This window comes from Peromyscus maniculatus, chromosome 14 (assembly GCF_049852395.1).
Source record: "Peromyscus maniculatus bairdii isolate BWxNUB_F1_BW_parent chromosome 14, HU_Pman_BW_mat_3.1, whole genome shotgun sequence".
Classification (NCBI taxonomy): domain Eukaryota; kingdom Metazoa; phylum Chordata; class Mammalia; order Rodentia; family Cricetidae; genus Peromyscus; species Peromyscus maniculatus.
In genome coordinates this window covers 70,842,118-70,856,689 of record NC_134865.1, presented here as the reverse complement: position 1 = coordinate 70,856,689, position 14,572 = coordinate 70,842,118, and the positions used below count along the sequence as shown (strand labels likewise).

At 42.6% G+C, this 14,572-nt stretch overlaps 1 protein-coding gene and 1 pseudogene across 9 annotated transcripts in view; both read left to right on the top strand.

Annotated features, from left to right (window-relative positions):
- Foxn3 (forkhead box N3) overlaps positions 1–14,572 on the top strand; it is a 389,572-nt gene that overhangs the window by 13,205 nt on the left and 361,795 nt on the right. The gene's annotated exons all lie outside the window — the stretch shown is intronic.
- Positions 2,559–8,672, top strand: LOC102909731 (small ribosomal subunit protein uS3 pseudogene; annotated as a pseudogene). The gene has a single exon (XR_001579587.3). The product of XR_001579587.3 is annotated as a small ribosomal subunit protein uS3 pseudogene (transcript).

Here is a 14,572-nt window from a genome sequence, read left to right as displayed (position 1 = left end):
TGGAATCTGGGGATCAAACTCAAGTCCTTAGGTTTGAGCAGCAAGCGCTTTCACTCACTCACCCATCCTGCTGGCCCCTGGTAGGTATTTTTTAAGTTGTATTTTTAAAAAAAGATTTATTATTTTCAATTATGTGTGGATGTGTGTGCTTGCATGTGGGAATACATATGTGTGTGATGTGCACATGAAAGCCAAAGGTATCTGATACCCTGGAGCTAGACTTACAGATGGTTGTGGACCACCTGACATGGGGGCTGGGACCTGAACTCGGATCCTCTGGAAGAGCAGCAAGTGCTCTGAATCGCTGAACCATCTCTCCATCCCCTTGAGTTGTCTTTTTGTTATTGATTTTTTTCTTTTTGGTTTTTGAGACAGGGTTTCTCTGTGTAGCTTTGTGCCTTTCCTGGAGCTCACTTGGTAGCCCAGGCTGGCCTCGAACTCACAGAGATCCGCCTGGCTCTGCCTCCCAAGTGCTGGGATTAAAGGCGAGCGCCACCAACGCCCGGCTTGTTATTGATTTAAACAACTGGATTTTGGTTGAAGATGTCGTGTCCTGTTATTTTCTGGCATCTGCTGCTGCTGAGTAATCATGGCTAAGTCTAATTTTCGCTTGTGTTGGACACTCTTCAAGACTGCTTTACTAATTTTAAATATATTCTCTTTATTTAAGGTTGCACAGTTTTATTATAAAGAGCCTTGGTGTGAAGGTTTTATTGTTTTTATTTTATTTTTATTTGAGACAGGGTGTCATGTAGCTCAGACTGGCCTTGAGCTTGCTATATAGCTGAAGCTGGCCTTGAACTCCTGCTTTCCCTGCCTCCATTTTGACAGCACTGGGATCATAGGCATACACCTCCATGACCAGCTGCAAAGTGCCTGGATCATAGGCATACACCTCTGTGACCAGCTGCAGTTTTTTTTTTTTTTTTTTTTAAGCATATATTTATACTTGGAGTTTCCAGAATGCTAGTTCTGGAAGATTCTCAGAATATTGTCTTCATGCTGTATTCTTTCTAAGTTGACCATTAAACTTCTTCACTTCTCTGTTTGCACTCATCCTTTAGGCTAAGATATAAAATAGTTCTCCAGTCTTTTTCATGCTCTTTAATCTTGGCGTTTATTATTTTGTTATTTTCCTGGCTTACTAATGTTGCCAGTTAGTTCACTAATTTTGAAGTTTTTGTTTTTCAAATATGAGAGTGTAATCTATCAATCAATTGGATTCTAAGTACAATCTGTAATTTATTCTGTGTCTTATCTAATGTTGCCTACGGATACTGGGCGTCATTTGATTGAACACTTATTTTCTGTCTCGTGTCTGATCATTGCGAAGTTCAGAGCCTGTGGCTTCAGCTCTGCCCTGCATTGTCTCACTGCTCATGCGCTTTGTTTCCGGGGACATGGTGTATTGTCTATTGTTTGGTTTTATTTTGTTTTCCTGTGACTTTGTTTTGGAGTCCATCCATGGGAATTCTCTGAGTTTGAGTTGAATGTGAGTTTCTCTAGCACTGATATTTTCTTCTGCCTGTTTGTTGGGACCATTCCTGATTTGTAACATCTGAGTCTACAATCCACACAAGCCACCCGTTCATCTTGAGGCCTATCTTGTGCTTACCCGTCTTCAGTACAAACCGGTTTCCTCCTACTTTCACACGCGTTTTTACAACAGGCATTTTGGCTATTTCCTTTGGGGTCCTCCTTAGCTCGGTGCCTTCTGTCGTACTCTGTTCTTTGGTGAGTCCTGGGTTGCTTAATGACACCAAGTTTATCCCGTGTGCCCGGCTACATTAGGAAAATAGTTGAAATTCTTCCTGTTGGTTAAATGCCTTCAGGGTAAAAAAACAATACACATGTTCTCTTCTGAGTGTGTCTTATTTTCTTGTTGGTTCACAAATACATGTCACATTATTTGTGAGGAAATGCTTTGCAAAATACATTTGGATTATTTTCGGTGGAGAGACTGGCCAGGTGCTTGTTCTGATGGAAAAGAGAGCCCCAGCCCCTCCCTCTTGGGTTCCTGCTTTTAGTAGTATCACTGGTCCTTCAAGCAGGGGCTATCTTTGGTCTACTCATGACCATATACAGAAAACAAGAAAGAAGAAACATGGGGCTGGAGATGGAACTTAAGTGATAAAGTGTTTGCTCAGACTGCACAAAGCCCTGGGTTCGATCCCCAGCACCTCGTAAAACTGAGTGTAGCGATACTGCTTGTAATCCCATCAACTGGGAGGTGGGGGGCTGGGGGAGGATAGAAGGTCAGAAGTTTAAGGTTTCCTTGGCTGCATACTGAGTTCAAAGTGGGCTACATGAGACCCTGTCAGCGGGGGGGGGGGGGGGGGGGGGGGGGGGAGAGAGAGCGCACAGCAAGCATTTTCAAAGCATCACTCCACACACATTCAGGGGTATTTTAAGCTCAAACATATTTATTCTGGTGAAATTTGCTGCTTCAGCAAATGCGAAACAGTGCGGTGAATCAAAACAATAGGAGTTCCTTTCTTACAAATCTGAAAAGGGGGACTTGGTGAGTGGATGCCTCTCTTTCACTGATGACGTGAAAAGGACAACCACTTTCCACCCTAGGTCACTATGCCTGTGTGGATCCCATCAGCAGAAAGGGACAAGAACATGGTGACCCCTGAATGACTAGCTTTTATTGGCCAGGCCTACATTGCAGTACATACAGCTCACTTCCTCCCTATTCTATTAGCTATATTTAATAAGATGGCCACATTCAATTGCCAAGTGGGTTTCTGGGAAATGTAGTCCATTTGTTACCTAGGAAGAGGAGGAACAGGTTATATATATCTTATGTCTTCCCTAAACTTCAACTCTACCTGATTTCTCAGTTCTTCGGACCTGTATTCTATTTGTAATTAGTACCATTAGGTGTATAATATAATTGTCCTGAGTTAGTTAATGTTAGCATAGTCTAAAGCACAAACTATGTAATATATTCCTTGAAGGCATGACTTCTGTGCTCCAGCTTCATGTAGCCCAGGCTGGCCTTGAACTCACTGTAAGCTGAGGATGACCTTGAACTCCTGACTCTCCCCTGCACCTCCCCAGTGCAAGGCTTACAGGTGTACACCACCATGCCTGGTCTGTATGGTATTTGGGGCTTGGGGATCCGTATGTTCTAGGTAAGCCCCCTATCAAGTGAGCTATGACTCAGCATGTGCTAGACTGTTGAAAATGCCTTGTACCACTAAGTTTTGAACATACAGGGTACTCTAAAAAGCTAAACTTCTCCACGATAGAGATTATTTTTGTTCTTCGGAGATGCCTACTAGCATATTTAAGGCTATGGAGTTATGGCCCACAACTTAGTTATTATCTGATTCCTTCAGGTTTTCTTGAGGCTTAAAATGGGTCAGAATAAGAACCTGGGGAGAAAACTAAACCCTTGAAGTCTGGAGAAAGCTCTACAGATCCCAGGGGCATAAATCTGTCTCTGTGGTTTCTTCTACAGTGCCACGTTGAAACAAGCCCCCCTGCTTCCTCAGGATTGCTATAAGAATTGGTCACTCAGCTGCCAGTGTTTGCTGAGGTCTCAGAACGTTGGCACCATTGAGAGGCAGGACACGGGGAGATGAGCAATCCCGATACGGCCCACCCAAGCGAGAATTAGACGAGGGAGTGTAGGGAGGCAAGCCGCTTTGAGTGTGGAAAGACCTTTGCCGTTGACTTTGATTGACGTCGTGTTGGTCAGACCCTGGGTTATCTGTAGGACATACAAGCAAAAGGTAGGTGGCAGGGATGGGCTGCAGGTAAAAGCGGTAGCTGTGCAAGCCTGGAGCACACGCACGAAGCTGGCCGTGGTCCTGAGCGTCTGTAATCCCAACACTCCTCTTGGGAGACGGGAGGCAGAGAGGAAAATCTGCCTGGAACTCGCAGGCTGGCAAGCTTGGACGATGCGGCTCAGCAGAAGTAAGAGAGGCCATGCCTCAGCAAGGTGGTAGGAGAGGGCCGGTCTCTGGGAGCTGTGCTCTGGCCTCCACACACACGTGCACTGGCACACACATGAACCACACATGGATGCACATATCTACACTAAGTAGAAAGGAGCGAGGGAGTGTTTCGGTCTTTAAGGAACCCTGTACGCTCTTTTCCCTTTTGACTTTAGCCTTTGCTTAAGAGGGCAGACCTATCCAGGCTAGAGTTTAGCAAATCCACAGCGGAGAACCTTAGCTCTTGAGTATTCCCCAGGGACACAGGATGCACTAGACCCGAGGCTGCTGGCCTCGGGGTTCCCCTGTCCCTGAGTTAACTCATTACTTTGTTGTTAGGCTCAGGGTTTCCAATATTTCATTTTTATTTTCTGTTGCTTAGTCAACGACAGTGACATACAGGCTGAAGTTAAATTGTTGGAGTCATATTCTGTTTTCTTTTCACTGAGTGGTTTTCTTTCTCCACGGCGTCTACCATGGATGGGAAAGTCCCCTGACATCGCTGTAACTCTGATCTATTATCCACCTGCTAGGATGTAAACACCATGCATGTGGCAAATCACTTTATATGCCAATAAAGCCTATGTTTTGGAAAAAATGTTGGACTGTTTGTATCCAAAACATTGTTTGGAATCAAGTCATCTAAAATACACAGATTAAGAAAAGGAAGTGATATCCTGAATAGCATCATTAAAATTCCAGGAAAGGACAGGCTGCAAAATACAAGATGTGGCGAGGCTATAATTAGGCAGCCACACCGCTGTGTCTGACTGAGCATACTGCTTCTCCTTAGACTCCTCTCCAGTCTAGCCCAGAAGAGTTCACTGTAGACGACCCAAGAGGCAGGACTGGCCTTCTCCAAGGCCAGTACACCAGGCCCTTCACTGTGTGTTTTTCCTTCATGGAATAAGGGATAGAATTTTGTACAGAAGAGCAAAACACAGCATTTTTAATAAAATAGAGGAAGAGAAGGGACCACGGGGCTTGTCATATAGGGATCATTAGTTTCTTTTCAAGTCTAAAATTTCTCACATGTGCATCGGTATAACACACACACACACACACATACACACACACACACACACACACACACACACACACACATACACGCGCACACACACACACACAGTTCTGTCTTATTTACCAAATCTCAGGCATTAATGAAACACAGGACTCAGGATCTGGCAGACTGGTATCACAGTGAGTTCCATCTGCTGATGCAGTGAGACCCTCAGGAGTCTCTTCCCTAGTGAGTGAGTGCTCATTTCTCTCTTTAATACCAAATAGCACAAAGGGAAGAGACAAGGACTCCTATTCTTCATATGGCCACTGTGGTCTCTAACTGTTTATTTTGGGGGGAGTGCTCCCTCCACTACTGTTAGTAGCCAAACATTCTGATTTGTTTGTGGTGATGCTGGTCTGTGCCCACAGATGCAGTGAAATCCCCGGTAATTCCTATTTCTATCTTCATAGGGATCTTCGCTTGCGTGATAAAGTTTGCTCACCTCGTATGCATTGACTGTCACTGTGCCCGGCATTAGTAGATTAGTTTGTCTGTGTCTCCTCTTCCATCGAGAAAAGTTGCTTAAAATTAAAAAGGAGAAGCAAACAAACAATCCCAAACTTAGTTTGGAGTACTGGAGATCCATCAGGGCAGTGAGGAACGGTGGAACCAGGTCCAAGGTGGAACTCAGAGGAGTGAGCTTTTGTGCTTGTTTCCTGTGATTGATGTGACTTTATTAAGCAATATCTGTAATTCATATGTCCTGAGGGTTAATATGTCCTTGGCCAGAGAACTGGAAAGAATAAATAAGAACCAACGTTTCTTTTTAGAATACTTACTGCCATTAAATCCCAAGGGGGTGTGCTTTTAGGGGTGGTGTAAATGGCCTGAGATTGGATTCCGTGATGCCTGTGGTAGTGTGACTGAATTCATTCAAACCATTAAGTGAATATTTGCCGTTAGTGACTTTAATGGTGTGTAACTGGCATCTTGTACCCCAAGGAAGCTGTTTCAGAGACTAAATGGGTGGATCCAAGCAAAGGAGGTACCAGTGAAGAGAGAATTGGTGGATTAGAAGATAGAGCATGAGGAAATCAGCGCTGAGGTTGGACTGTATTTCTGTGAGGTCCTGTGTAGTTGGTTGTTTTACTCTTTTTACCCTTTGACTTTTTGCTCTTTGCTCTTTTGGGGGGCCCACCACCCATCTCCCAGATAAATCACACCCAGAGACTTATTGTTACTTATAAATGCTTGGCCTTAGCTTTGGCTTGTTTCTAGCCAGCTTTCCTTAACTTAAATTATCCCATCTACTTTTTGCCTCTGGGCTTTTTCCTTTTCTTATTTTTGTGCGTCTTACTTTCACTTTTACTCCATGGCTGGCTGTGTGGCTGTGTGGCTGTGTGGGTGACTGTGTGACTGGCTGTGTGGTTGTGTTGCTGTGTGGCTGGCTGGGTGGCTGGGTGGCTGGCTGGGTGACTGTGACTGGCTGTGTGGTTGTGTTGCTGTGTGGCTGGCCCCTGGCATCCTCCTCTCCTTGTTCTCTTGCTCCTTCCTGAACCTTTTCTTCCCAGATTTCTCCTTCTATTTATTCTCTTAGTCCGCTAGCCCTGCTTATCCTTTCTCCTGTCTTGCTATTGGCCGTTCAGCTCTTTATTAGACCAATCAGGTGTTTTAGACAGGCAAAGTAACATAGCTTCACAGAGTTAAACAAATGCAACATAAAAGAATGAAACACATCTTTGCATCATTAAACATTATTGCATCATTATTGCATTATTAAACATTAATGCATTATTCCACAGCATAAAGAAATGTAAAACATCTTAAACTAATATTCCACAGCAGCCCGAGATTCAACCCCCAGTGCCAAAATAATAATGAAAACAATGAAATACTGGGAGGCAGGAGCACAGAAAACAAATACAGGATTACAAAGACAAAATGTGGTAGAAATGCCTCACATATATATAATCATATATTCAGAAGAAGAGAAAGAAAAGGAGACGGAAGAAATCATTGGGGGGAACATCTGAAAGATTTTGTTGTTTCTGTTTTCTTTTGAGACAAGGTCTCACTTTGTAGCCCTGGCTGGCCTAGAATTCTCTATGGACAACAAGCTGGATTGAATTCACAAGATCCACCTGTCTCTGCCTCCAGAATGCTAAGATTAAACGCACATGCCACCATGCCCAGCTCAAAGTTTTTATAATCCTTATTTATTGTGCGTGTGTAGGTGCACATGCTATGACCCGTGTATGGAAGTTTCAGGAAAACTTTTGAGAGTTGTTTCTGTCCTTGACCATGTGGGCTCTTGGGATTGAACTAAAGCCATCAGGCTTAGTAATGGCAACTTTACCTGCTGAGCCATCTCACAGGCCCAGAGAATGGTTGGGAAGCCCTAGGATACAGAGCAGTTTAAATACAAATAAAACAAAACAACAACAAAAACCAAAAAGCCAATACTCCAACATAGTAACATTTCTGAAAACAAAACCAAAAGCAAACAGCAGCCAGAATCATAGGGAGGGGCAACCTTCTGCCTTAGCAGAGCTGCAGAAGACCGACAGCTGACTCTTTGAATGGAAGAATAGAAATCAGAAGGAAATGGAACTGCCATCTTTGATTGCTGAAAGAAAACAACTGCTCATTGTGTTTTGTGTCTAAGATTCTCCAAGAATGAAAAAAAAATCAATGTTATTAAAGGGTGATTGTATGCTAATCTGTACTAACTAGAGGGTATCTGTTGGATAGAAGGAATATTGTTCCAGATGAATGCTGTGAGATACAGGAAGGAATGAAGAGCAAGAGAAACAACAGTTAGTTAAATGTAAGTAGATATTGACTGCATAAATGATGATAATTGAGCCCTGTGGAGCTTCAAATAGACAGAGACGGCACAAGATGGCAGTACAGATTTCCAAGAAGTGGAAGTTTGTGGCCCATGGCATCTTCAAAGCTGAACTGAATGAGTTGCTCACTCGGGAATTGCCTGAGGATGGCTACTCTGGAGTCGAAGTCTGAGTTACACCAACTAGAACAGAAATCATTATTTTAGCCACCAGAACACAGAATGTTCTTGGTGAGAAGGGTCATCGGATCGGAGAGTTGACTGCGGTAGTCCTGAAGAGGTTGGGCTTCCCTGAGGGCATCGTAGAACTTTATGCAGAAAAAGTGACCACAAGAGGTCTGTGTGCCATTGCTCAGGCAGAGTCTGTACATTACAGACTCCTAGGAGGGCTTGCTATGCGAAGGGCCTGCTATGGTGTACTTCGGTTCATTATGGAGAGCGGGGCCAAGGACTGCGAGGTTGTGGTGTCTGGGAAGCTCTGAAGACAGAGGGCCAAGTCCATGAAGTTTGTGGATGGGCTGATGATCCACAGTGGAGAGACTCTGTTAACTACTATGTTGACACTGCTGTGTGCCATGTGCTCCTGAGACACAGTGTGCTGGGCATCAAAGTGAAGATCATGTTGTCCTGGGACCCAAGTGGTAAGATCGGCTCCAAGAAGCCTCTGCCTGATCACGTGAGCATTGTGGAACTTAAAGACGAAATCTTGCCCACCACCCCCATCTCAGAGCAGAAGGGTGGGAAGCCAGACGCACCTGTCATGCCCCAGCCAGTGCCTACAGCATAACAGGATCCTGGCAGCTGCATCTAGAAGCTGGATGTTGTCCTGCACAAACAGATGTTTAATAAAATCTTGCACAAAGACAAAAAAAAATAGGGAATAAGATAAATGATGGAGGAGGAATGAAGTGAAATTGTGCTGAGCTCCTTATAGAGGAAGAACTAATTTGTATTGGCCATTGATAAGTTGAGGATGCATATTTTAAATTATAGATAAATCATGAAAAGAATGATGAACAAATGTATAAACAACAAGATAAGAGAGATAAAATAGAGTAATGAATAACTAGACAATTCAAAAGGAGGCTGAGAATGGGAATAGAGTAGGTGTTTACAAATTTTAAAAAGGATATATTTAAAACCAAGTGTGCCAGAGATTATATTAAGTATAAGTAGACTAAATTGCCAAATGAAAGTCAGGAGATTATCAAGTTTGACTTAAATTGGTACTCTGCATTCTGTGACTTATGGAGATACAGTGTCAGGTGTAAAGGATGTAGTAACATGCATCACACAAAATAAACCAAAAGAAAGACTGTAAAGCTGTATGATATAAAATGGGTTCCCAGTTAAGGCACCTGTAGAGATGAAGATGTTCCATAATAAAAGAATCCAATTCATTGCTTAAATGCACACACCCATGGAGCTGTAAGACCTACAGGGATAATTAGAGGTATCCATAGAGTTAGAAATTTGAACATATCTCTCTTGTTGACTGATGTAATCGACAATAAAAACCAGTAAAGCTAGACACAGCTTGAACAAAGCTAATTAGCAAATATCATCTAATTATAGCATCTTGCAATGAATAAATGTACACATTTGTTTCAAGTGCACATAGACTATTTACCAGCATCTTTCATACGGTGAGTCATAAAGCAGTTTTTACATTTCAGAGGGTTGGGATCATAAGAGTGTTTCCTGACCATTGCCACTGCTATCCGTCTGGAACAGGTAACGGGGGAAAGTATCCCTGTATGTTTGGAAATTTTAAGTGAGGCTGAAGTGGTGACTCAGAGATTAAGAGCATGTGCTGCTCATATAGAGGGCCCGGGTCCAGTTCCCAGCACCCACATCAAGTAGCTAACAAAGGCCTGTAACTCCATCCCAGTGATCGTGATGCCCTCTTTTGGCCTCTGCAGGTACCTGCACAACATGTGGTAACATAAACCCACACAGGCACACACATGTCAACCCACACAGAAACACACATGTGTTTCTATGAAAAGAAATTTAAGTGATCGTGGATCAAAGAAGGCAGGCCGGAGATTGGAAGCTTGTGACAGTGAAAACTATGACCTATCAAAATCTGTGAAATGTAGCTTTAAAAAACTTTACAACCTCAACCACATGTGTTAGTAAGAGAGAGAGACAAAAAAAAAAAAAAAAAAAAAAAAAAAGCACCAGCTGGTTCTAGTGGCCCATGCCTATTATCCCAGCTACTCATGAGGCTGAGGCAGGGGAATTTTAAGTCAGAGGCTTTCCTGGGCTTACAGAGTTCAAGCTCAGCCTGGGCAGCTTCATGAGACCTTGTCTCAAAATTGAAAAGTAAGGTGGGGCCTGGTGAGATATCCCAGTGATGTGACACTTGCCTAGTTATTTACAACCATCAGTTTAAAAAGGCCATAAAAGAACATGCCTTGCATTTTTTTAAACAGGTGGAAGGAAGGAAATAAAGACAAGAAATGTAGTGAGATAAAGCAGACACCAGAACCAAATAACTAATAAAAAAAAATGAGTAAGTCCTGATGATACCAACCTAGAAATAGCACCAGAAACGAATGTGTAACTGGATTGAAAAGCCAGGAATGGAGTGTCATGAATAACCCATAGTAATATATTTGAAATCTTAGAAGTAATTGACAAATTTTTTAAATGCTACTTATCCAAACTCGTATAAGAAAAATAACAGTCTGAGTGGTTCCATATCTACTCATATGAATATGTAATTAAAAACTTTCCCATAAGGAAAACTTCAGAGCCAGATGGTTTTACTGTTGAATTCACCAAATATTTAAGGAAGAAATAACACATATTTTCCACCAACTCTTCCAGAGAATAGAAAAAGCAGGAATACTCCCAACTTGTTTTAAGAAGCCAACAGAATTTTGATTCTAAAACCTGACAAAGACATTATAAAAAAGGAGCATTGCAGGTTGGCTTTACGTGTGTATCTCCACTTAAAAATCTGAATTGGAGGGTGCTAGAGAGTGGCTGGGCCATGAAGGACCCTTTCTGCTCTTGCAGAGGACTGGTTCCCAGCACCCCCAGCAGGCAGGTCACAACCACCTGGAATTCTAGTTCCGGGGGATCTGACACCCTCTTCTGGCCTTCATAGGCATCTGTATTCATGTGATGTACATAAACTCACAAAAGTATCACACATACACAGTAATATATATATATGTATGTATATCAATTTTAGCCAAGCAGTGGTGTGGCACATGCCTTTAATTCCAGTACTCAGGAGGCAGAGTCAGGCAGATCTCTGTGAGCTTGAGGCCAGCCTGGTCTACAGAGAAAGTTCCAGGACAGCCAGCTCTACATAGAGAGACCCTGTCTAAAACAAACAAACAAACAAACAAACAAACAAGTAGAATACTAGCCATATGAATGCAGCAAGAGAGTGCTATACAAAGATCAAGTTGACTTTCTTTTGAAAATACAAACCAAGTGTGATTATTTGACTCAGTCAGTGTAGCTAAAAACATTAATAGAATGAAGAAAACAACAATATGATCGTCTCAGTAGCTATAGAAAATACAGGTGACATAGTCCAACATTTATTTCTGTTTATTAAAAAGGAAAACTCTTAGCAACTAGTAATAAGCTTTTTACTCTTAGAAGAAATTCTATAGAGCTGTTTTGTGCTGTTAATGGTCGGCTACATCATACTTAGTTGGCAACGTGTTAAAACTTTTTGAGTCAGAGAGGCGACAGATGATACACTATCTTGGACAGATACACTCTCTCACCACTTCTAATTGTGACTGAGTAGAAATTCTAGCTTGTGTGGTGAGACCAGGAAGAGACAGAAAGGCTTTCGGATTAGAAATAAGTGAATAAAACTGGAGTGACTGTGAGATTAAACTACTGAAGATAGAGAAAGCACAAAAGAAATGTTAGTTAAATTGTTGGGGCTGAGAGGGAGTTAGCATGCTTCTAGTTTCATTGTAAACATGGACAAGCGAGTAGAAGTTTGGCTTTCCACTCATTAACAGAAAATGAATTTACATTGGAGTAAGAATGATCAAACACTAGGAGTAAGTCTAAGACACAAAGACTTGTCCATTAACGACTCTTAGCTATTACTGAAATTAACTAAAGACCTAAAGAAATGACAGGATATAGCGTGCTCCTGAAATGGAAGACACACGTTTTAAAAGATGTCAACTCGTCTTAAAGTGATGCAGAGTCTGTAATCCCATCAAAATTTAAGGAGTTTGGTGAGTGTGAAAATATATGATAATCCTGAAACTTATATGGAAACACAAACTCCAAGAATAGACCAGACATTCTTGAAGTAGTATAAGAGTGTTTTATTTTCACAGATATTTAAATCTACCAGTATGCTGGAGTAATTGGAGGAAAGATGGGGTTGGCCCAAAGCTAGACACTAGACCAGTAGAAATAAACAATCCCAGGATCAACTTGGGCACATACAGGACACAGTGCTATGGCATATATGGCCCCACAGGAGAAAATGATAAGATTCTTTTTCCCCAGAGCTGAGGACCGGACCCAGGGCCTTGGGCTTGCTAAGCAAGCACTCTACCATTGAGCTAAATCTCCAACTCCTTTTTATATATTTTTATTTATGTGCCTATGTGAGACATGTGCACCTTGGGTGTGCAGGTGCCCCCAGAGACCAGAGGAGGGCATCAGATCTTTTGGGACTAGAATTATAGGTGGTTGTGGACTGCCATGTTGATGCTGGGAATTGGTTCTCTACAAGAACAGTAAGTACTTTTAACTGCTAAGCCATCTCTCAGCCCAGGACAGTCTTTAAAAAAAAAAAAAAACCCTGTCATGATTGATTATCAGTATAGAAAAAATAATAAAGTTTGACTATACCTAGACCTATTTCTACTAAGTGTTATATAGAAGTGTAATGAATAAAGGATGAAAACTTCCAGAAGTTAATCCAGGATAGTATACTCACAATTTTGGTTGGAAATGAATTTACAGGATCCAGTAAAGCCAAATAAAAGGAAAAGTCAGATAAAATTGAATTGACAAGAACGGAAGAATGTAGTCCATCAAAACTCAATGAAGACAGTAAAGGGCAAATTAGAGATAGCTGCAGCATGTATAAAAGGAAGACTAAATGCCCAGTCAAAAACGAGGAGGTAGGGGCTGCAGAGAAGGCTTGGTGCTTAAGAGCACTTGCTGGTCTTTTTTGTTGTTTTCAGAGACAGGGTTTCTCTGTGTAGCTTTTGGAGCCTGTCCTGAAACTCACTTTGTAAACCAGGCTGGCCTTGAACTCACAGAGATCCGCCTGCCTCTACTTCTTGAGTGCTAGAATTGAAGGCGTGAGCCACCACAGCCCAGCACTCTCTGCTCTTATAAAGGACCTGGGTTGGATTCTCAGCACCATCTGTAACTCTGGTTCTAGGGGGATCTGATGCCCTCTTCTGGCCTCTGTGGGCACTGCACTCACCTGTACACATGCATGAAGGCAAAATACACACAAAATAAATCCTTGTCTGCCACGATGACTTGGTGAAGACTTCAGGAAGCAAGAATCCTCAGACACTAGTAGTGAGAATGTGCACTGATACCACCACTTTTGAACATCGGTTGCTATGAGTGAGCAGTTCTGTCCTGGTACAGACTCCGTGAAAATTATAGATAGAAAATTATAGATGTTCCTAATAGCCTAAACAGAAAATTAACCAGTGTCCATCTGAGTCTAATAAAAGGTGAACCTGTGTGTACACAAATTTGTGTGTGTGTGCACAAATTGTTTATGATATGGTGATATAAGTGAAAACAAGATGTTAATAAACTGACTTCATACCTGTGCAACCCACATGGGTTTTGCTGGCCTCAGTGTGTGAAAGAAGCACTCTCCCACAAATATATTATGTACTTGAACCTCAAAAACTAGACAGAGTGAAACTACAGCTTACAGGCAGGCAGCATGCTTGTTTGGGCTCTGAAGACAGGGTCCACTGGAAGAGGTAACGCTTTGGAGGGCAGGGTGCTAAGTGGAAAGGGAATGGCCAGGGCCTCAGGGTGCTAGCGCTCTGTCTTTTGTCTTGCATGATCACATGGGTGTTGCTTTTGCAAGAGGTCATTAAGCTGAGCTTTTCTGTCTCGTGTGGTTTTCTTTGTGTAATAAATGGTTTACAGGGGAAACATTTTAAAAATAAAAACCCACTTGAAGACCATTTTTAAGAGTCTTAATCAATCTAAAATTGTCCATTGATTTTCTATTTTGATAATTTTCACCTGTCCCCCTTCTTTTGAATTCACATTCTCGTCATATTGTGAGACAATTTTTACTGATTGTAAATTCTATCTTCCTTAACAAACATCATACTTTTTGGGTTGTGTATGTATAAACTCCTTTGTTGCTTGCTTGCTTGCTTACTTGCTTGCTTCCTTCCTTCCTTCCTTCCTTCCTTCCTTCCTTCCTTCCTTCCTTCCTTCCTCCCTCCCTCCCTCCCTCCTTCCCTCCTTCCCTCCCTCCCTTCCCCTTTCTTCCTGCTCTCTCCTTCCCCTCTCTCCCTCCCTCCTCCTCTCCCCTCTCCCTTTCTTCCTGCTCCCTCCCTCCCTCCTTCCCTTCCCTCCCTCCCTTCCCCTTTCTTCCTGCTCTCTCCTTCCCCTCTCTCCCTCCCTCCTCCTCTCCCCTCTCCCTTTCTTCCTGCTCCCTCCCTCCCTCCTCCTCTCCCCTCTCCCTTTCTTCCTGCTCCCTCCCTCCTTCCTTCCCTCCCTCCTCCCTTCCTTCCCCTTTCTTCCTGCCCTCTCCCTCCTCTCTCTCCCTCCCTC